General features: G+C 41.4%; 1 protein-coding gene across 2 annotated transcripts in view; it reads left to right on the top strand.

Moving 5' to 3' along the window:
* Nucleotides 1–23,586, top strand: part of EPB41L4A (erythrocyte membrane protein band 4.1 like 4A) — a 102,550-nt gene that overhangs the window by 353 nt on the left and 78,611 nt on the right. The gene's annotated exons all lie outside the window — the stretch shown is intronic.

Genomic DNA, 23,586 nt, shown 5'->3' with positions numbered 1-23,586 from the left:
GTTTGTGTAGTAGTGTGAAACCTTCTGAAAACCTTGTTTTCTAGATTGCTTCTTGGCTTTGCACAAGTCACTTTACACTGTAATTTTCAAAAACTGCTTGTTTTTTGTGGAAAAAAAAGAAGTGGGGGGGAGTGGATTGTGGTAGCACCCCCCCACATGGTGTCGTGGGGCATTTGCACCCATTGACCCCCGACCAGGTATGCCAGTGTGTGAGCACCATGATTGCTAAATAGTCTTGCTTTATATATGAAAATACTCTTAAAATATACACACAAGGATAAATATGCTTTATGTTCGCCTAGTAAGTTTGTACTCAAGGTTGCATAAGAAGCATGCTTTTCAAAAGCATTGAGCCCTGGTCAGCACCCACCTAGGATTCAGTTAAGCACTAGATTCATGATCACATTAAGCACATTTTCCTACTGATTTTGACAAGGGCATGAATATGTCAGTATGTGGTTCACATTGTCATTGAAATAAGCAGGACATAAAAGTGCTTTAATTTTGCTTGGTTTATGTCCCAGTCTTGAAAACTCTTATAGTCAACAAAAATATGAAACCCTAGTTCAGGGTTTTTCCAACTGGGGCGCCCCAGCCTGAAGGCCCTGGCCTCTACCCCCTTAAGGGGCGGGGGCAGTGAGGAGGCAGGGAGGAGACAGACGCTCACACAGGACTCCCTGCGTTGGGGGGGGAGTTGCCGGAGCCTCTGGTAAGTCCAGCCAAGCCCCCTTAGCTATGCAATCCTGGGGATCGCTGCCTCCCCCCTGCCCCCACAAGGACTTACTGCGGGGCTCAACTCCCTTGGAGTTTGAAAACTGCTGCTGGTTGCTTATAAATGCAAGATCTGAAGGCCCCAGTCCTGTAAATGGCCATTTTCAGTTCCTTGTTTTAGAATTGTATATGGGACAGTTTACTTTTCCTTCTTGGGGAAGAAGACTATAGAGGCAAATCTTCTCTTTATAGTTTTTTTTTATTCAGACTTAAATTTACAAGGTTGGCCTGTTCATGAGCCTGACTGATGCTGTCTTCTCTGGTGAAAGATTGGCCGGGATGCCTTTCTCAGTTGACCTGCCTGCTCTCACTGCTCATCCCATTCCCTGAATTTGAAGAAAGAAATCAAGGCTGGTCCCACCATGAGGCCTGTTGAAACCATCACCTCAGGCAAAGGGCTGGGTAGGTAACAAGCTAGATGGGGGTCTATCAATCCCCTGCTATTCTAGCCCACTGCCTGTTTTGGTGGCTTCAGCTAGCTGTCCCTATTCTCATCTTGTATGTTTGAAGATCATGGAAGGGCCTACCTCCTTGCTTGAAGCCTGCTTCTCTGCTGCCACTTCTTTAAAGAAGGGGTAACAGAGCTGCAGGTTCTTCGCTAGGAGATAAATCCTCCCGTCTCCCTCCTTGTTTGGGACCTGCATCTCTGCTGTTACTTCTCATGAAGTGGCTGGAGAGAATGCTGGGAGGTTTGCTCCAAGGCTTCTGTCTGGCCACTTTACAAGAAGCAGTGGCAGAGCTGCAGGTTCCCCATGTGGATGAAAAAGACAAAGATAGTGATGGTGGGATTGCAGACCGATAAGAGGTGGGTAGACATTGGAATGTGGGAAATGGAGTGAAAGAGGAAGTGTCTAGAGCAGCAGTTGGCTGAAGTGTTGCAACATTCTATTCCACCAGTCTCCTCTCCGCTCTGCCTGTTTTCCACTCCATTCCTCTCTTCCTTTTTAAATTAAGGGAACATGATGAGGACCTGGTGTATCACTGGGTACGTGTGGTGATATGGTGAACTATATGCCACAACTATCTTGGGCTGACCTTGTACATGTGTTTCATTACTATCATGCATTGTGTTTTATAGAGCAGAATGGACATCATTTATTGCATAGCATATGTCACTCTGAGAGACCTATTAGTGAAATACATTAATTCAGTGGTTTCCAAATTTTTCAGCACCAGAACCCATCTCATCTTCTGTAGTGGATCATGACTCCATGTTGAATTGGCCTGATGCAATGCTCCCTGTAGCATTGCAGTGCCTTATTTATTTATTTATTTGCAGAATTTATATCCTGCCTTTTCACTCCAGGAAAGGATTTATTGCAGTGGTTCTCATACATTTAGCACCAGGGCTCACTTTTTAGAAATAAATATTTTAAATATTAAAATTAAATTATAAAATTAAATATTTTAAATATAAAATATTGAAATGAATGGGATCCCACCTGAACTTGGCTTGAGTCCCACCTGGTGGGTCCTGAGCCACAGTTTGAGAAACACAGCCTTATTGGAAGGCCCCAGACACTGCTTCTGGGTTGCACTGAGCCCACAACCCACTCTGTAGACCTTCATGGTCCCCAGAATGCCCCTCAGAAATGACTGGAAGTGACTTCCAGTCAAACCAGAATTGTGCTCGCAAACTGGTAGTAGCTTCCAGTTGCTTCCAAGGAGCATTTGGTGTGCATGGAGGCCAGTAGAGTGGGTTGTGGGTCTGGCACGACCCAAAAACAGCTTCCAGAGCCTCCCAGTAAGGCATTGTGGGGCTATAGGGAGCATTGTGTTGAGCCCAGTGCTCATGGAGGTGTGTCCCTCACAGATGGGTCGTGACCCATAGTTTGGGAAATGCTGCATTAGTCTATCTATGCATTTTCAAAATAATCTTATATTTTATATGAAAGGGCATTTTTACAATACTTTTAGATAAAAGCTATTTCCTTTCAGAAACTTTCAAGTGCCTCAAATGTCTATGTCTCTATTACAGTGTTTCTCAAACTGTGGGTTGGGACCCACTAGGTGGGTTGCGAACCAATTTCAGGTGGGTCCCCATTCAATTCAATATTTTATTTTTAATATATTAGACTTGATGCTACTATGGTATGTGACTGCATTTCGGGAAACGTTACAGTTCTGTGCTTTGAACAGGTTACTATGTATATGCTTTTAACATTGATAGTCAATGGGGCTTCCTCCTGGGTAAGTGTGGAATTACAGCCTAGGATTGTTAAAAATTCTCCTGCTTGATGATGTAACTTCCAGTCATGACATCACTTCTGGTGGGTCCTGATATATTCTCATTCTAAAAAGTGGGTCCTGGTGCTAAATGTGTGAGAACCACTGTTGTATTCTCTTGGCTTTTTTAGTAGGTCTGTAACATTATTTGTCTCATATGTTTATTATCTTAATGTTGGTGTCTTATATGAAAAGAAAGGATTATATATTTATAACTGTAGTGAAGTTTTTCTGCTAAAAGATGTCTATCTACAATGGATATCTCTCTAGTGAGCATATAGTTCATACCCTGTTTGTGAACTTTGGTCATGACTATATTTCTGTATAAAGCTGTTTGCTGCAAGTGGAAAACCTAGCATTGGTGTCAGCGAAAGATGATTTTGCAAACTGCTGCTCAATGTCCAGACCACTGCAGTCCTTGGGGTGCAGTAAGGGCCAAACTAGATGTGACATTAATGTCACCATTGTATAACTAAAAGCTTATTTTTTAACCATGGTGCAGAGCAAAGTTGTTTAATGTTTTACTTCTGTGGCATTTTCCACACACGCCCCTTCCCTGAAACTGCCATTTCCTGCAATGGTGCCTTTGGGGATATAGCGACTTTAAGGGGTATTTGGGAAAATGGCATGGAGGGAAAGTGCCATTGTTCCTGCTTGAATTGGGGCACTTCATAGCTGTCACTTTAAAGTAGAACCAAACTTAGAACAAAATGTCAATGAATGAATTCAGCACCTTATCTAGTTTGTTCCTTAGTTGAGCACAAGGACCTTTTTTTACAGTGCACGTTTTGAGGCGGTGGGGGGGGGGAGAGTACATTAGGCAGCTCAATCCTAGGGCTGCCCTACCACCAGCACTGCAGCTCCAATACTGGCAGGGGGTGTCACAAATGTAAGGTGCAAACAAAAGGTATAGCAAACATAAGGCAGGTTTGCGCCACCGGGGGAGCAAGCAGCACTGGCAGGGAGGCCTGTGTCACTCTGTCAACACTGCAGAACAATCCCAAACCTCCACCATGTAGGTAACTGCCAAGCGGTGTCGGGAGGTTGGTGAGGGGAAGGGCAGTACAGGGGGAGGCACTTGCCCAGGGAATGGGGTGGGACTGGCGGAGGCTTCTTCCGCTGAATCCTATTACCCATATTGGGCTTGGAAGCCTGACTTGGGGCTTCTTGAGTCTGTGCCAGTGATTTAGCTGGTGCAGTCTTGAGAAGTCTGATTGAGAAGGGTGGGGCTTTACTTGAGGTAAGGGGAAAAATGTCCCCTTCCCCTGAGGAGACTTCCAGCCTGCTCAGATCCAGCACAGGATCTGATGGTGGCTGTTTGGAGCCACTGCTCTTGTGCTGGAGAGGATTGAGTCCTAAGATTATTTAAGTGTACATGTAGTAATAATAATATGTAACATGTAAAATGCTGTTATGATATGTTTTAAAAGGATGTGTATCATTCGAGTATACTTGTTAGGGAACCAGGATTGGCTGCAATAATCTCTTGAATGTATGCATTACTTTGCAACAGTAATCTATTCCTGAGACACCATTGTATTGTGAAAATACTGAAAGGCAAATCCAATGATGCATTTTTGAGCAATCCATTGCCAGACCTCGGAAGTTGAAGTCCTAAAGTTCTATAGTAGTGGTTCCCAACTTTTAGGAGCCCGTGGAGCACTGACGCAAAAATTGGATCATCGTGAGCCACCTGCAATACTCCCACCCTCTCCACTCATAAAATACAATTACATTTGTAATAATTAGAGAAGATGTATTAGAGATTGATTATTTATAGCAGTGTATCTCAGAGTGTGGGTTGGGACCCACTAGGTGGGTCGCAAGCCAATTTCAGGTGGGTGCTCATTTATTTCAATATTTTTAATATCTTATACTTGATGCTACCATGGTATGTGACTGCATCTGGGAAAATGTTAGAGCTCTGTACTTTTAACTGACTTTTAACAATGTATATGTATGTGCTTTTAACAATGATAGTAAATGGTATTACCCAGGAGGGTAAGTTTGGGTAGGATTGCAGCCAAGGCTTGCTAAATGTTTTCCTGCTTGATGATGTAATTTCCGGTCATGATAGCACTTCTGGTGGGTCTTGACAGATTTGCATTCTAAAAAGTGGGTCCTGGTGCTAAAAGTTTGAGAACCACTGATTTACAGAGAAGATTTGTGGGTTGCTGCTTTTGTTGCTAGCTGTGACTATGAGTGGTCCATTATCTGCTCTCTCTGATGGTCCATGGGAAAGTGTCTTCTGAGTGAGTGCTCTCCCATGGACTACCAGAGAGGATGGAGAACAAAGTACCCATATATGCAGCTGTGGGCAGTCCATTCTCCACCCTTGCTGGTGGTCCTTGGGAGAGTGCTTGTTCAGTGACATACTGAAAGTGACAGGAGGCAGTCTTTTTATTCTGAAAACTCATAAACCTCTTCTCAGGGTCTCATGGACCACCTGTGGTCTACAGACCACTGTTTGTGAACTAGTGTTCTATAGATTAGTTTACAGAACTAAGCTATTTCCCTCTCTGAAGGCTAGTGCCAACTGTGCTCTCTAGGAGCCATGGTTATCAGTTTACACAATCTTGTGATTATAAAACGCAAATTACAAGGCTGTATTCTTCTCTCCCTATGCACAGTCTTCAATGTTAAAAACAATGCTGTTGGCTGAGATGTTACCAAATGCTTGCATTTGCATTGCTGGTTGGTTTATCTATTACTCTCAAGGTCCTGTTGACAATAGTCGTGAGTTTATAAAGTGACTATTGTGTAGTGAATCTTGTTTTACTAAGGAGAGTTCATTCTGATTGTAATATTAACGGATTGTAAAGTGAGGGTCCTCTGTATTTTATAGGGAAACTAACTTTGTTGCCATAAAATATGTGGCCGCTCTAAATCTACTGAATTAAATGGGGCTAAAATGCACAATTAGGCCACCCTTGAAGATAGCAATGTGGGATTCAGGTCACTAATACATTATAATTTAATTCTGTATTTTGATTTGTGGTTTTAATCTTCCACCACTTTGTCTGTCATAGCTTTTTCCAAAAGAATCCTGGGACATGTAGTTTTGTGAGGCGCTTAGAATTCTTTGTTGGAAATTTGTAGCCTCCTTTCCCAAAATTAAAGTTATGCTCACGCAAGGATATTAGAGTGCAACTTCCCTCCTGTTCATGGTGCACAGTTGCACCTAAAGCTCTGGACACCACCCAGTGTGATTTACAATTAAACATGCAAATTAAACATACTACAGGTCTGTAGCATAGATAAGCTTTAGTCATAACTGCTAATTCTCCCTGGATATCACCATTTTTTATTAAGACAATGGTTGTAATATTTTTGGGTGGCATTCAGAGTGATGCTTCTGTGTATGGAAATCCACTCTGAGAACCGAAGGCGTATTCTGCTTGGGCAAGAACCCCTTGCGCAAGCAGGATGCTTCTTCCGTTCTTGAAGGGAATTTTGTTCTTGGAGTGCACTTCTATTCATGGAAGCATTACTCTGGATGTCATCCAAATAATGTATTTAAAAGATTTGTAACCCCTTTTGACCTAATGCTTCTCAATGAATTGTGGTCATAATTCAAAACATGAATGCACACAACTGTACAAATACACGTGCACATCTGCATACTGGCCAACAGCAGAAGCCATAGGGGGCTTCCCGTTGCTTCTGCTTGTCTGGGCAAATAACCAACTGTCCTTTGCTGGCACAGAGGAGGGGGTCAAGCTCCCTTGAATTGCTCCTTTCCTTGTCAGTAGCTGGAGTTAGGGTAGTTATTCCCTTGCCATAATATTCTTCCTGGAAGCTCAATGAAGTGACAAAATCTTTGGTCCAGTGAGTTGCTATTAAGATTGGCAAGATAAAAATAAGGTTGGGAATAGAACCAGCTTTGCATTGTTTGCCTTTATTTGAACTTAGAGGCATAGCTATGTGGTATGTAATGAGTCCTACTTCAGAGAATCTCTCTGAGAAGAATATAAATGAATACAGTGATTTATTTCTAATTCATACCTGGGGGTTAAATTCTAGTGAATATGTCACGCTGAAATGTCAGAATAGAGATGTCAACCCTGAAGCAAATTAACAGTGGGGGAAAAAATTAAGAGAAGTAACAGGTTGATATTCAACTAGCGTACATTACAATTAGGTTACCAGTTAGTTGTTAATTGTAAATACGTATATCTCCATTGCACAAACACTGCTAGTGTATCTATATTGCATGCGTAAATAATAATTCAAGCTGTTCCATCACAGAAGCATATTTTCTGAATGGATTTAGCACGTTCATTAATGTCACAGAATTACTGTGGTATAGCTTCCCCCAAAGCTAATGGGTAGTCTAATCCTAATAGGCAGCCTGTTCAGCCAGCGGTGGCTACTGTAAAGCAGCCATAAAGTGTGTTTCGGTACTGCCCGCTTCCAGAGTGCCAGCAGGAAGGTCGGAGCCAGCAAGAGAAGGGATGGGGGAGGGTATGGAGGGGGCAAGACTGGGCTGGGAGAGGGGAGGAGCAAGGGCAGAGTGGTTACAAGAGGGGATGGAACTGGCAACAATGGCACATGGTGGAGCCATCCTCTATGGCAGCAGCCTCCCTGCCCTCTTTCTCTCCTCAGAGTTGTGCCAGCTAAAGAGCCTCCTGGTTTGCCCCCTCTTTGCTGTATGTAGCACACTCATATTTGGTGCAGCTGCACCAGTGGGGGGAGGGTAGGGTAGGATTGGTCTGTAAGAGTTGTTTAAGATTTAGGATCTTCTTGGAGATATATAACTTCTAAACAAATAGATCTGTGTGTCTTTCCATTTAAGGTGCCCTTTTAATCTTGTGTCATTTAGGTGGTCTACATCTTGGTCACTTGGGAGTGTTTTTCGCTAGTATGAAACTATTATGATTAGTAGTAGTAGTAGTAGTAGTTAGATACTACTTTTCAATGGAAAGTTCACAAAGCAGTTTACAGAGAAAATCAAACAACTAATGGCTCCCTGTCCCAAAAGGGCTCACAATCTAAAAGGATGCAGAAGAACACCAGCAAACAGCCACTACAAAAGACAGTGCTGGGGTGAGACCCAGTAGTAGACCCTTGAACCCATGTCAACATTTGCAGAGGAAAGAGTTTAGAGTGGGTTTGGATGCTGGAGGAGAGATCTATGAGAGCGTGACTAATACAAAAGCAGAATACTTTTGAGTTGCTCAGGTTGGAGAAGTGCTTATGTACACAGTTGACATCAAGCTGGTACTGTATTGCCATGCTTCTGTGACTGCAACAAATCTTGAGATCCTTCCCCACATCTCTGTTGCCCTTGCAATGCGGAACACAGTTTTTGCCAATTAAGCGGGACCAAAAATTGAAACAAGTTCCCCTAAGTTCCCCTTCACACTATTTTCACTGTTGTGTAGAAAATTAAAAACTTAGATCCATGTTCTTTTGTAGAAGATGATGGATTCAGCTTTAACAGATTGTAAATATAGACTTTGGTTGTACTGCACTCAGAATTAATTCTAAAATCAGGTTATATTTAAAAAAGGACACACTATGATTGAGGGAAGAAGCCGTATCCTACTTGGGCCATAACCTGGAGTTCCCATGCTGCCTCATCTTGTCATGTGCTGCCTCATAGGATAGTCAACCTGACTGAGTGTATAGATCTGAAAAGCATTACCTTTTCCCAGTAGGCAGGCTTCAGGAGCACATCATTGGCTTGGCCAGCCAGTTGTTCCTAATTTAGGAGCCAGTGAGTTCGAAACAGACATATTAGCCCTGTACCCTTCCTATTTCTTCCAGCATCTTAGTAGTTGTTTGGGAAGTTTTTCATGAGGCCAGATCACAGTCAGTGAATGCTATCAATTTCCTTCTGGAAACCAGTATGAGTGCTCTATATCAGCACCTCAACAGCACCTCCTCTGAAATTGGCCACAGAGAGCCAATAATAATGATTACTACTAATGGTTGCTCATATCTGCACAAGAGAGAGCTTGTAGAACTAGAATTTATGCTTTTCTATTCTAATATAGAATGAAAAAGACTTCTCCCCTTTATAATTTTGACAAGCTAGTTAGGAATCTGAATTTTTAATTTATTTCAATACATATTGTATCATTCATATATATTATTTTAGCACTTTTCATATTTCTGGCACCCATTTGGAAAAGATTGGAAGGAACAAGAGATCTAGCAAGTCTTTCCATAAATTAACCACTTTTCAAAATGGCTGTCATTATTTGAAATAGATTACTTTTTTTTCCTGCATCTTTACAGATGAGACCAGCAATTTTGAGTTCTCCAAGGAATAACCATGTAATGAATGAGTATTGAGACATTTTGTTTTCCCAGGGTGCATCTAACGAAATTAATGAAACTGGCATGACAGTGCGACAGAAACCCATTAATTTTTAAATGAAGTTACCTCCTGGTCAGCCTGAGGTTTGAGCAATAATGTTCTTGGATGGGGCTGTTATAGTGGATTTAATGAATGGTAATTTCGTAATGCAAGCAGAAAACATTGCTTGGCATTATATTATTTAAATTTAATAATCTTTCATTTGCATGTCTAATTTGAACTTTTACTGTAAAAGCAGCACATTTTGAAAGACTGAACACTTTAGGATGTCCCCTTTTAAAATAAGTCATTTTTGTCTCATTGAAAATTGCTAACATTAGTGAAACTACCAACTGCGGAATTATGATTAGGAAAAAGGTTTATATTAACTTGGAGGATGAGAGAATCTCAATTTTGAGACGACCGTGCTTAAGAGAGAACTCAAATGATGAAATTTCCATTGGTGTTGCAATTTGGTTGCTGAGACAGTATTGGACTTGTATAAGATGTGACAATAATGTGATAACTTTGTCTCCAACAAGACAATGCAATATTGCGCTGCACCTTTTTGGACAGATTTATGACTTCATTAGACACAGTATAACTGCCTTTGCAATGGAGCTGTGGAAGCTGCAGCTGTGCAAGTGGCAGGGGTTACTCAGCTGGAGATTAAGCAGCTATGGGAAGCCATAGCCAACTGCCTAGTTTTCCCCATAGCACAATTAATGTGCCAAGAGTTGAAATGAGTGGCCATACATTCTCAGTTGCTTTTTATTGTTGGGCCAATAATTCAAAGAACTGGACAGAATGAGAGCAAGCAGCTAAAGCAAAAGTGTGCAGAAGGAAAAGCAGCGCTAAATTAACCTGCCTCAGTCCAGAAGAATTTGGATGACCCACACATAGGACAGGACAGCGTATGATGAACAGGTTGTCATGCGAGATTCCTCAAGGGAAAAAAGTGTTTGTATTGCAAAAACTAGTTAGTTGATGGGTGTGTGCTGAGGGTCTTGCACAATAGAATCATAGAATGTAATGATTGGTTGATCAGTTGTTATGATTAGTTGCATGCATAGAAACTAAGTTGTGTTGCTCACGCCATTGAGCAACTCACATTTTGAACAGGTGACTGAGACATTTCTACATATGCCAGAGCAGTCATGTTGCCATGAGGTCATATGAATCAGGTGTGACCTGTCCTGCCCCTTGCCAAGATGCTGCCTGGAGCAGTTGATCGGTGGGACACTATCTTAGCTGCTGCTCCTACATCTCCCACTCCTTAGATTTTTTTAAAAGGCACATAATGCAAAGGGAAGTGTGAAGGAGAAGAGAGTGGTGAGCTGGAGCATTGGATACATTTTAGCTCATCACTCTCTTCCTCCCATTTTTGTTGTGTTCAGTGTTCCTCTCTCTTTTTTTTTTTTTTTAAATCTGAGGAGGGGGAGTGAGGGAGGTGGCAACTGACATACCACCAGGTAAGGGGGATGATCTTTGGTTTCGGCATCAGCGGTGGCCCTAGAATAGGCTTATATAGCGTGTAAATCAGTTTAATTTTTGTTTAGGCAACCAGTTCAGAGCTGGTGTATGCGGAAACGGAGCTGGGGGAGGCGGTAAGTACGGCATGCTCAGCAACGTGCTGTGTAAGCGGCCCCTCCCCCTCGGCCTCAGAGCCATTCAGGGCAGTGATGGTATGTTGCCATCATAGTCCCAAATGGCTCCAAGGTCGAGGGGGAGGGTCTGCTAACATGGCATGTTGCGTAGCATGCCGTACTTACCACATTACCTCTCTTCTAGCTCTGCTTCTGGTTGTATGACAATGACTAAGACTAAGCTGCAAGTCTGGACTTCTCTGGTTTGAATCTTACCTCTGCTATGAACTCATTAGGTGGCCTTCCTTAGGCTAGTCACTCCCTCTCAGCCTCACTGATCTTAAAGGTGCCTCTAACTAAGGACATCGTTGTCCTTTGTTGTATGGACAACATCAGATATGTGTGAATATTTTGCTTGCTCAGGAAGCACTATATCAATATCACTGTTAGTTTCATATCGTTAGGCACCTTTCAAAATATCTTTTTCTCAGTAGATCTGCTTGTATCGACCCATCTGGGATGGGTTTGGCTGACTATGTTGGTTTATGCATACTCCAAATACTTGTGAAACTATTGTATTATTATTTCAAATAGCAAGATACTGGTCTTAAAACAGATTACATTTTTTTAAACTATACCCAATATTCTTTTAATGGCATAAGGCAAGAAAGAAGCAGGTATGGTTGATTCCCATGGGTGTTGGATATGTTCAGTGCTAATGTGTAGGAGGGAAGGTGAAGACATCCTAATGAAAATGTGGAAATTAGTCATAAAGTTGGAAGAATTCATAGGGTGGAGGGAAAGAAAGTGTTACTCATTGTGTCCAAATTAAGTGTTGTATTTTGAAGGAGCTAAATCATTGTTTGCCTGTACAGGACATTTTATACTATATTGTATGCAGTTTTAGGTAATCATATAGGTATGGATTTAATTAAATGCCTCTTCTAAACATAAAACATTTATAGTTTTGGATAAATTATAACACTGCATTATAGTTTGACATGGAAGGAAAGATGTTTGATAGCATAATCACATATATTTTTAAATTCAGTGAATACTTCAGTACTGCAGGAGCCTAGCAGAAGTCCACTAAGTCTAGTGTTCTCTTTTTCACAGTGCCCAACCAGGTGCTTCTGGGAAACCCATAAGAGAATAGCCCTTCTTTGTTGTTTCTCCTCATAGCAACTTCATATAAGGGTTCTATGTAGGTCTCAGAACTTAAGTAATATTAATGTTTCAGCTTCCACTTTGCATCACCCTGGTTGTGGCAGCTAACAAAATCCATAGATAAGCAACAACAAGAAAACATCGTATTAAACCCAACCATGAAAAATGTAAATGCATCAATACAACTACCCAACCCAATAGCCTTAGCTTTAACTTGAAGGCTCTTTTAATAAAAAGGCCTTATATTGCCTCTGAACATTTTAAAAGGAAGGTGCATTGCCTCAGGGATATCATTCCACAGTGCTGGGGATATCTGTAGGAAAGTCCTCACATTGAAACAGAAGAGAGAAGCATAACAAGGATGCCACTGGCTGTAATCCTTACAACAATTATTGGGAAGTAAATTCTGTCCATGGGTAATCTTACTTCCAAATGAATGTGTTTCTACAAATGGGTGAGTGACTAAAGACTGAAATCAAATGGAAAGGAACATACTGGAAAGTGAATGAATACAGAGAAGAAACCTGAAGTAAAAAACCATTTATCTGAAATCTTATAAATTGGCAATAAAAACTAGGATGCATTTGTCTGAATTCATAACACGTATTTGTAGGGTATTTTGACATACTTGTCTCTTTTTTTTTTTAAAGAAAAAATATTGTTAAGAATAATAATGCTTAATGCATAAACCAGGAGTTGCCTTTTTGCAGAGTTTCGACTTGTAAAACTGCCAAGTAAAATGTTACTGTTTAGTGAAATCTGTCTTGATCTGCATCATTAGTGAACACACCCAGCCTTTCCTATTCTTTTTTTTAATAGCAGCTTATTTGGCTTCCTTCCTGACTTTTTGTGCTTGACCCTATTTCTGTTAAAGTGTACTAAAAAAAATAGATATAGATATGCCAGTGCGCACCGTAAAAAGATATCAATGTACACACTCCACCAAATTGCAGGTGGAATATATCACAGTGTTTTCAATAGACCCGTGTTTCTCAAACTAGGTGGGTTATGAACCAATTTCAGGAGAGTCCCCATTCATTTCAATATTTTATTTTTATTATGTTAGACTTGATGCTATCATGGGTTGTGACTGCATTTGGGGAAATGTTACAGACCTATACTTTGAACAAGCTACTATGTATATTATTTTAACAACAGTAAATGCGACTTACTCCTGGGTATGTGTGGATAGGATTGCAGCCTAGGATTGTCAAAAATTTTCCTGCTTGATGATGTCACTTCTGGTCATGACATCACTTCCACTGGGTCCTGACAGATTCTCATTCTAAAAGGTAGGTCCTGTTGCTAAATGTGTGAGAACCACTGCAATAGACAGTATGCACTAAACCTATGCTGAAATGGATGGAGAACGTACAACAATGCTACTTGATATACTACCCCCAATAATATGCAAAAAATATACATTACCCATTTGTCTTGACTTCTAAAAAGTTTCTAAATTATAGATGTTGTGTCGGAGTAATATATTCAAAACGGATAAATCCAAAAACTGTGGATCTTTCTTTTGCCTTGAAGTTAGAGCATCTACTTGCTTTTCAGTTCTTATCTTCTTGACACAGCTGGGCATACAAGTTTTTCATAGAATTCAAAAGCATCCCCTACCTGAAGCCTTTTCATGCTTTGGATGTACCAAGCACAGCAAGAATTTCCTGCCGATGAATACTTGGGCTGTGTACATGTTTAATCTTGTTGGGTATTGGAGTGTCTTCCCTTTTAGGACAACTGTGACAGTAGCTGGCTGCTTATCCAACATCAGTAGCTTGATTTTTCTTTAAAAAGTAAAAATAGAATTAGAAGCGTTCCTGAATGGTAGATCAATGCTAAAAGGAAGAGGTAGCTTTGCATTGTTTTGTTTTCCTTCTTTTAAAGGTCTCCTTGTCCACTCATGGGATTGAATGAACAAACATCCAAGTTGTCATGTTCTAAAACTGAGAGCTAATGTGGTGTGATAGAAAGTTGCTTAAGCTAGGAAAAGCAGTAAAATTATTCCTGTGTTTATTCTTATACTGAAGGAATTAGAATCCTGTTAGCTAGATTGATTCTAATTCCCATCAATATTTATACCGGTTTCAGATTCATAAATGAGTGTATAGTCAGTGTGTGGCAAAGAAGCAGGATTACGCTAGCTGTCTCCACAACAGTCTCCATGAATTGATTATTTTTTTTGGTGAACAGAGCCACTCTGTGTACAAATTGTAAGTGAATACAATATGCACTTAGGGTCTTTGACTCCATGGAGAGAGTCTACTATGTTCATACAAGTTGTAAGCATGTAGGCTCTGCTCATGAAAGAATGGTCAACACTTGGTTCTCTCATGGATTGAGAACTGGTTGAAGACCAGGAAACAGAGAGTGGGTGTCAATGGGCAATTTTCACAATGGAGAAAGGTAAAAAGCGGTGTGCCACAAGGATCTGTCCTGGGACCGGTGCTTTTCAACCTCTTCATAAACGACCTGGAGACAGGGTTGAGCAGTGAGGTGGCAAAGTTTGCAGATGACACCAAACTTTTCTGAGTTGTGAAGACCAGAAGTGATTGTGAGGAGCTCCAGAAGGATCTCTCCAGACTGGAGAATGGGCAGCAAAGTGGCAGATGCGCTTCAGTGTCAGTAAGTATAAAGTAATGCACATTGGGGCAAAAAATCAAAACTTCACATATAGGCTAATGGGTTCTGAGCTGTCTGTGACAGATCAGGAGAGAGATCTTGGGGTGGTGGTGAACAGGTCGATGTAAGTGTCGACCCAAGTGAAGAAGGCCAATTCTATGCTTGGGATCATTAGAAAAGATATTGAGAACAAAACGGCTAATATTATAATGCCGTTGTACAAATCGATGGTAAGGCCACACCTGGAGTATTGTGTCCAGTTCTGGTCGCCGCATCAGAAAAAAGACATAGTGGAAATGGAAAAGGTGCAAAAGAGAGCAACTAAGATGATTGCTGGGCTGGGGCACCTTCCTTATGAGGAAAGGCTATGGCATTTGGGCCTCTTCAGCCTAGAAAAGAGACGCCTGAGGGGGGACATGATTGAGACATACAAAATTATGCAGGGGATGGACAGAGTGGATAGAGAGATGCTCTTTACACTCTTACATAACACCAGAACCAGGGGACATCCACTAAAATTGAGTGCTGGGAGAGTTAGAACAGACAGAAGAAAATATTTCTTTACTCAGCGTGTGGTTGGTCTGTGGAACTCCTTGCCACAGGATGTGTTGGTGGCATCTGGCCTAGATGCCTTTAAAAGGGGATTTGACAAGTTTCTGGAGGAAAAATCCATTACAGGTTATAAGCTATGATGTGCATGTGCAACCTCCTGATTTTAGAAATGGGCTAAGTCAGAATGCCAGATGCAAGGGAGAGCACCAGGATGAGGTCTCTTGTTATCTGGTGTGCTCCCTGGAGCATTTGGTGGGCCGCTGTGAGATACAGGAAGCTGGACCAGATGGGCCTATGGCCTGATCCAGTGGGGCTGTTCTTATAGAAGTTGGTGGTAGTTGGAACTATGAATGTGATTTTGCTCCCTCTCCACACTTTGACTGTATGTTGATTTATGAACGTCTGAAAAGGGTTTTAGTTATAGTACAACTGTATGCCTGGACACAGTATTTATTTCAAAGCATAAATGTGCTCTTTTTGGTATTTTGAAAGAGGGAAAAAAGTTTTCACTTGAATATAAGCTGAAATACATTGAAATTCTGTTTACATGTTTCAGGTTAAGTCTGTACATAGACAAGACCTAATTCTGTAATTCTGCATGTGGGACATCTGAATAAGTTTATCTGGGGACCTTCTGAACAAAGATGTTTGTTCTTTTATCTAAAAAAATCCTCTTTGTCTAGCAAGCCTCTGAAGAACTTTCTCTAAGACTGATGAGATTACCTTTGAAGATATGCATAGAATCATTTGTGCATTTTAAGTTAGATGTGACAGTACCATGGAAACAGAAGTTTTGACATATGGTGGAAACTTCTTCAAAGAACAGATGTGAAATCGGGGCCGCAGTAGACTTGGATCAATCCCAGTGAGCAAAACGCTATTCATGTTTTTTATTTTAAAAAAAAACACTTGCACAATATCTTTGAAGTTGAAACAAAATCTCTGAAATTCTTAAGTCGCATATTCTACAAAAACTACAAGAAACATTTGCTTTGAGAACTTTTAATTACAAGTAGTAATATATTCTCAAGGTGCAAGAAGTGAATTAAGTTGAAGACAGTGTCTTCTGTAACTTCTTCCCCTTGCACTGCAGCATCCCTCTGAGAATCCATTTTCTTGATATACTGCTATTTCTTCCGAAGGTTTTCACTTGTTAGCAGAGATGTGCAAACAACAAACTCATTCACACCTCAGCTGAGCTGAGTTACACAAAGTGTTTTTATACTGCAAAGTAAAACAAGAGAAATAATTGGTCATGGCGACTTAAGCGTAGAGATATTACAACATCGCAGGAAGAGACAAACGAGAAGTTCAGCCAAAGTAGCAGAGAGCACCCCTTTAAGTCTTAAGTCTTTAAATTAGGAACTGAATAGGTCACTGCTCCAGCTATTGGTGGGGTTGAATACACATCTCAACATACATTATTACGTATTATACTGGTCCAGCTCTCATGCCATTGCTCTTTGAACTTAACTGAGATCAGGATCTCTGTACACTTTGAACAGACCAGACAAACAAATGTAGAAGGGGAGGAAAAGACACCCAATTTGTATTTTACAGTGAAGAATATAACAGAGAACCTAGGACAAAATGTTGCACCCATTGGAGTCCAGGGTGGCTTGACATTTTCTTTCAGTTGAGATACTTTCTAAGCCTTTGATGTAGTGGTTAGCAAAACAAAAGCCACTTATTTATCTTTACTCCTTGTAGAACCGGTTGAAATCCTGTGTCTAGCTATAAGAACACATGTGCTGCCCAATCTTATACATGTTTAATCAAAAATAAGTACTATTAATTTTAATGGCAGCTACTCCCAAATAATCGGGGTCAGCCTTGTCATGAAGCAGGGTAAAATGGCTGCTTAGGTAGATGATTTAAGATGTGTCACACTTGCTCACCTACTCATTTGTAAGCAGGAATGAGAACTTGAGTCAGGTGACTCGAGTTTGAGTTGTGAAAATGCCCATTTTTGCTGATTCGTGTACATTCGAGTCGTGCAGGTGGAAGACTCAGCAAAAGACTCGAGTCAAGGGCCCCTTGACTGCACTTGTCTCCACACATGCAGGCTCGAGTCTGTCTCTGTGTGGATGTGCATGCTTATTGTTTTTATGGCATGAAAAACCTCATGGGGCCATCATTCAGACCAGGCAAGCAGCAGGGAAATTCCAGCCAGGAGCAAGGGAAGGGTTAATGTTTTTCTTTTGCAATGAATAGGAGGTGGGAGGCATGAGCAGGCTCTTGCCCTTCTCTGAAATAACTGATGATCATTGGACGAAGGATGGGAGGTCTTATATTTTTTTTGGCTGAGGTTGGGCAGAAGGAGGAACCCAAGGGGGTTCTTGCCTTGGGATTGGCTGGAGAAGCCCAGGGAGGGGGATGGAGGTGGGAGCAGGATCTCTTGCCCAGTTCCGAAATTACTTATTATCATTGGAAGAAGGATGGGTGGTCTGATAATTTATTTGGCTGAGGTAGGGCACAAAGAAGAGTCCAAGGGGGTTCTTGCCTTGGAATTGGCTGAAGAAGCCCAGGGAGGGGGAGGAGGCAGTTCGTAGAGATCACATTTTCCAAATGCATGGCTCCATTATTACTTAGGAGGAGGGAGCCTCATTGTACAACCATTGCAAATGGGACTACTTCTGAGTAGAGCTACAAAGCGTTGTCATCCTGGTAAGTCTCGTAGCTGCTGCTCCTGACCCTTTTGCTTCTTCTGTCCCCACTCTCTTGCAAATTTTCTCACTTGCCTTGTTTACAGATGGGATGAGGACAGCAGGGGAGTGGTTAAAGAGAACTCCAACACACTCACACACACCATTAGCAGCCCCTTTTTTCTGTGACTAGCTTTTTAAAGGGAACGACTCAAGTCTTTTCGAGTCGCCGAAACACTCCAGGTGACTCGGAAAGTGCCCCCCCGTTATAATTTGTTTATGATTCGAGTCGCGGGGGTGGAGACTTGTGACTTAAGTTAAGTTGCGCTGGATTTGCCCATCCCAGCTGGTAAGTGATTTGCTTAGTATGTTTACTTGTGTGTAGAGAAGCAATTTTCAACCATTGTGCCATGGCACAATGATGTACTGTGAATGGTCCATAGGTGTGCTGTGGAAGTTTGGGGGAGGGTCATTTATTAGTAGGGCCATTGGGGGATTTGAGCTCCCCACTGGCATTGTGGTGTGCCTTGTCAATTGTCATAAAACTGATGGTGTGCATTGACAAATTTAGCACCTTGTCAGTGTTCCGTGAGATGAAAAAGGTTGAAAATCACTGGTAAAGAGAGAGAACTCATTGAAAATGTTTAACTTGACATTTGTTCTCCTAAGCAGGTAAAGAATTCCCTCTTAAGAAAAGAGGGAATGATTTAATAGAAAATGTGATATTCGCTGATTTTGTTGAGTCTCAACTTTGCTTTATTAAAAATGCCCTCTGTGCCCAGTGCTCACAGAGCTTTATCAGGGGATTACTTAAGAGTTGTTCAGATGGCAGGTTCCTTTGTGGCTGAAGCATGACTACATTTATACATGCTACATTTGTGTGTGTGTGTGTGTGTGTGTGTGTGAGAGAGAGAGAGAGGGAGAGAGGGAGAGAGGGAGGGAGGAGGTACTGAAAGAAAAACAATAATACTAAACTGGGCAAAAAGGCAACTTTTAGAAGTGGTCCCCTCTTACATTTAGCAGAGAATGATGAACTGTTCCTCTTCATCCCAGCATGGTGTCTATTCCATTGGCTATTGCTGATGATGCATCTGAACTTTTTTTTTTAAGATGTGAGCCCTTTGGGGACAAGGAACCATTTATTGATTTGTTTAGCTATGTGTACTGCCTTATGAATTACCTTTTTTTTGAACTGTCGTATATAAATATCATTAATGATAATAATTAGGGAAGGTTTGGAGGGGAATAGTAGAAGTTTTGGACTCTGCTACCCAAGGTGGATCTGACAGTTGAAATTGCAAGGATCAGCCAAAGAATGGGCTCGCCATCCTTCCATGGTTTGCAGATACCAAGTGTGCCTTTGGTGCCCGTCTCTGCTCCTGTCTGGAAGAACACTTGCCATAGAATCTGAGACCTTTTTGGATTGTCATGGAAAGACTTGGTTTCTTGTGCTGGCAACTGTGGTAAAAACTCATTCAATCTACAGCAATAAGAAGAATAAATGTAGAGAATTTGCTGGGAAGAAGAGCCATATATATTCTCATAGGATCACAATTTGTAACTAAGATATGTACTGACCTATTATGGAGGATTGCACTCAGTACTGAAAGGGGCATACAAAGCCGTGAAAAGGCAAAAATCAGGAGAGAGGTGAATCAAGAAAATAAATAACAATGTGCCCTGGCCTATGGATGATCTCCAGGGGTATAAGGCTGTACCCTTCCTGACCTCGGGGAAACCCTTTTTATGCCAGGCCTTCATGGCCCCAGAGTTAGGCCTAGGGCTGCCTGATCGGCTTTACAGCTTGGTTCAGAAAGACCCAAGAATGGGCCAGGGCAGATTGAGGCAAAGGCATTTCCTCTGAGCAGTACGACAGAAAGGTGGGGAGGGCACAAGAAGTGTGGTAAAAAGAGGTCTGAAGGCATATTCAGAACCCTTGGAAAGAAAATGAATAACCAAAGTTGATGGAGACGGTCTGCTACTCATGCTTACTCTAACCAAAGCTGAAATAGAGTAGCAGACATTCTCCATGTGTTCTTTTGTTCTTTACCCTCTTTCCCCACCAGCAGAGCCCCGCTATGTCCTTATATGATGTAGACCCCCCCCCCTTGGGAGGAGGCAAAGTAACGGGCTCCATCACACTCAGTGAGCCTCATGGGTGGGCCAGCCCTAAAAACTGGTAGGGAACAAGTGAGTAGGCAAACTTTTTTGCAGTTTTTTTAACAGAGGAAATTATCCAAAGTAAGAAGAAGAAAACATATCACTTTTTCTTCTTTTACTTGTTGCACCTAAAGGCAAAAAAGTGATCCCTATGCCTGTATCTACTTGCAGGCAATTGAGAACTAATTCTATTCTTGAATATCTTTTTTTTCCCCACTGATTCATAGCAGAGCACTTGGAAAGGTAAATACTGTAGAAGACATAAATAGTATGTATGTGGAGAATATTCCTGTCCCTAATTACTTTGGTATTTGAGTTGTTATAGCCAGTATTTCATTCAGATACAGTCCTATGGAGAGGATTAAAAAGTTGGTGATATTGAATAAATGCAACAAATGGCTTTGGTTGTCAAGAAACATTTTTCTGAAAGCACGTGTTAATTAGTTACCGCATTCAGTATTAGAGAACATAGCTTAGAGGCAGACATTTCTTTCGTGGTGTTGGTAGCAGCTGTGATTCTAAAATTGTAACGAATCCACCTTTAATTATACCATGTTGGTTTTATCTTGTGTCTTTTGGACTTGATTCTGATGTCAAAATGGGGTTAAGTTGAAACAGCAACGCTGGCTTTTATGGAGCCCCTCCTTTAATCTGCATCAGTGAGGGAGAGTAAACTGGATGTTTTGCATTTTCTTTATATCTTTTTAACTTCTGTGCAAATGCTTTGAAAATTAATTTTAGTTTCTTCTCTCTGATCTCGAATAGCCAACACTAGAGCGTTTTCTTCCAGTTATAATGAAAGTTACATACTTGCTAAAAGTTCTTGGGAGAGAGGGCCTGAATTGGGCTGTGGTTTGTGTAGGTGTTTGGAGTTCTCAATTTTTATTTGGAGGTGTTATTTTTATGGAGCCTTTCAGCCCACTTCCCACATAGCCTTTTTTTTTTTTTTTTTTTTTGGTACAAAGCAGCTTATTCTCATGAAGAGTTTACTGCTATTTGTAGGCACTCAAAATGAGGGTGTGTGTTTTTACATGTGTAACACTTGCTATATAACCAGCCGTCCAGGAAATTACTAACTAGAAAGTGATTGTCATGGAAGTGGTTTTTATGGTTTTACATAGTACCTACCTGGGCAGGAGGTCTGGTCTAGAAGGTAGAGCCTCCGTTTGCCTGAAGATAACATCCACAGGTCACCAGTTCGAGGCCACCGGCACCGTGAATGGTGAAACCTTGAAGCAGCTGACAAGCCGAGCCAAGTTATTCCACCTGCTCTTTGGTGTGAGCGAAGGTGGATTTGTTCACCTTTTGTTCAATATCGTCAGAGTTCACCTTTCAGATGGATCTTTCTAATCTTTTATCACATTCTGGCCTCCAGTTTTCTCCCACGCAAGCTGACAAGCAGCTCCTTCATCTCTCACATGGAGTGGCTGCCCTCCATGTGAGAGATGAAGGAGCTGCTTGTCAGCTTGCGTGGGAGAAAACTGGAGGCCAGAATGTGATACCAGATTAGAAAGATCCATCTGAAATTTTGTGGTTCCTGAAAGATAGAACCTTTCTTCAATTGTAAAAATCCCTACAGGGATTTAGAACAGCCTGCCTTTGTAAACCGCCTTGAATAAAGTCTGAGGAGAACTCTGACGACCAAGAAAGGCGGTATATAAATACTACTACTACTACTACTACTACTACTACTACTACTACTACTACTACTACTACTACTATTATTATTATTATTATTATTATTATTATTATTATTATATGTGTTGACTGAATATGAGGTGACCACTTTAATCCACTTCATGAATGGGCAGTGCAAAGCTTTATGGTGTCCAGACCATTCTAGGATAAATTTTGTTATGTTCTCAACCTAGTGATAATGTCACAGTAGATTTATCTTCCTACAGACAGTCTTGAAGCCAGCTTGTAAGGAGCCATAAGTGAGAGGGCATTGGTACCCCCCACTATTCATACATCAGGATTGTATTAGAAGATGTGGGGGCTCTGAGGTAGACCATGCTTTGGGTACCTTTTCAATACTATTAGCAAACCAAATTGTGTTGGAGCACTTTCACAAATATGAACACAGTGAAACACAAGCAAGGCAACATATACAAATGCTGCCTGTTTAAAAAAAAAAGCCTATCCCGGTACATTCTTCCTGCAGAAATTACAGAGAGCCACAAGCTTGTCCTGATGTGGCAAAATGAAGCAGCGTCATACCCTGAAGCCAACTGAAAGTAAAGTGGTTATCTGGAATAGCATCAGAACACGGGGAACAAAAGCAGAGGCCTTAACCAACATCAATACCTTTCAAAGGTGCTGAATATTTTATTTCTTAGCCTGTGCCCTATGACACAGATAACTGTTCTTTGCTTTCTTTGTTCAAGAAAAAATGTAGTAAGACTATGAGATAATCTGAAATATTTAGTGTAGTGCCAGTTCTCTGTATTAAGAAGGGGAATTCAGTGGCTGAATGTACTGAAAGAACTTCAAGCAGAATCCTGTATGTTCTTTATCTCCTCTGTTTTGAAAATATTACTGTGTATCTTTAAAGCTGCCAATAGCAGCTGTGGGATAAAAGGCAAGCCAGAGCACTCCATTGTGCTTTGTAAGTAAGCTCCTGCCATAATAAGGCCTGGTGGTTTTTATTTTTCCTATTTGTATAGAAATGGTGGGAGGAACTTGCAGAAGTTTGTCTGCAGGAATCTTCAGCAGTGTGGAGTCTTCCCAAAGCAGATAATAGCTGATAGTTCAGGTAGGTCTGTTCCTCACTTGGAGAGGAAAGAAAGCTTACATGCTTATGTTAAATCATGTAAATGTTTTTTTTTTGGGGGGGGAAGGAATACTATATTCATGCTTCTTCACTTGGAAGAATTTGCAATGGTTGCAATGGCAGGTTATGTCATTGAAAGACAAATTGTATGTCGCTGTGTGTGAGAAATGTGAAAGGCAAGATGCACAGAAGTGCAACCGGATATACAGAAGAGAAATAGTAGGGGAACTGGCCGTCAAGTGACTTTTGCTGCTCTTCTCTAGCCCACCCTCCTCCCCACCCCCACACTTTGTCTTCTCTTTTTGAATCCGGGGAGTGGGAGGATGTTGGAGAGGAGCTAGCAGACAGCATGGGGGAGTACCCTGCCATTCTGGCACCTAAGGCAATAGGTGCCTTAGTGGGCCTCACGGATGGGCTGGTCCTGCATAGGGAGTCGAATGGAATATGTATCTCAAGACAAATCTTCTGGCATAGAAAACAGACTGAAGAGCTGTTTCTCAAAAACTGTTTTCTATGCCAGAAGATGTCTTGCTATGATAAATTCATTTTGCCTTTAGGTTCAGTTTTGACTTGGAAAAGTAATTCTTTTAATCTTGTGTCACACAATGGAAGCTTGTTGTCAACGTTAAAATATTTTGGGTAGCATCATGAGTAGCACGTCTGTCTTTGGGAGCTCCCTTTAGGAATGGAACCTCCCTATGGGAACAGGAGTCTTCTTCTCATGCAAGGGGACCTGTACAAGTGGAATGCTCCTTCTGTTAACAGAAAGGAGCTCCT

This window comes from Tiliqua scincoides, chromosome 2 (assembly GCF_035046505.1).
Source record: "Tiliqua scincoides isolate rTilSci1 chromosome 2, rTilSci1.hap2, whole genome shotgun sequence".
NCBI lineage: Eukaryota > Metazoa > Chordata > Lepidosauria > Squamata > Scincidae > Tiliqua > Tiliqua scincoides.
This window is presented reverse-complemented; position numbering and strand designations above follow the sequence as displayed.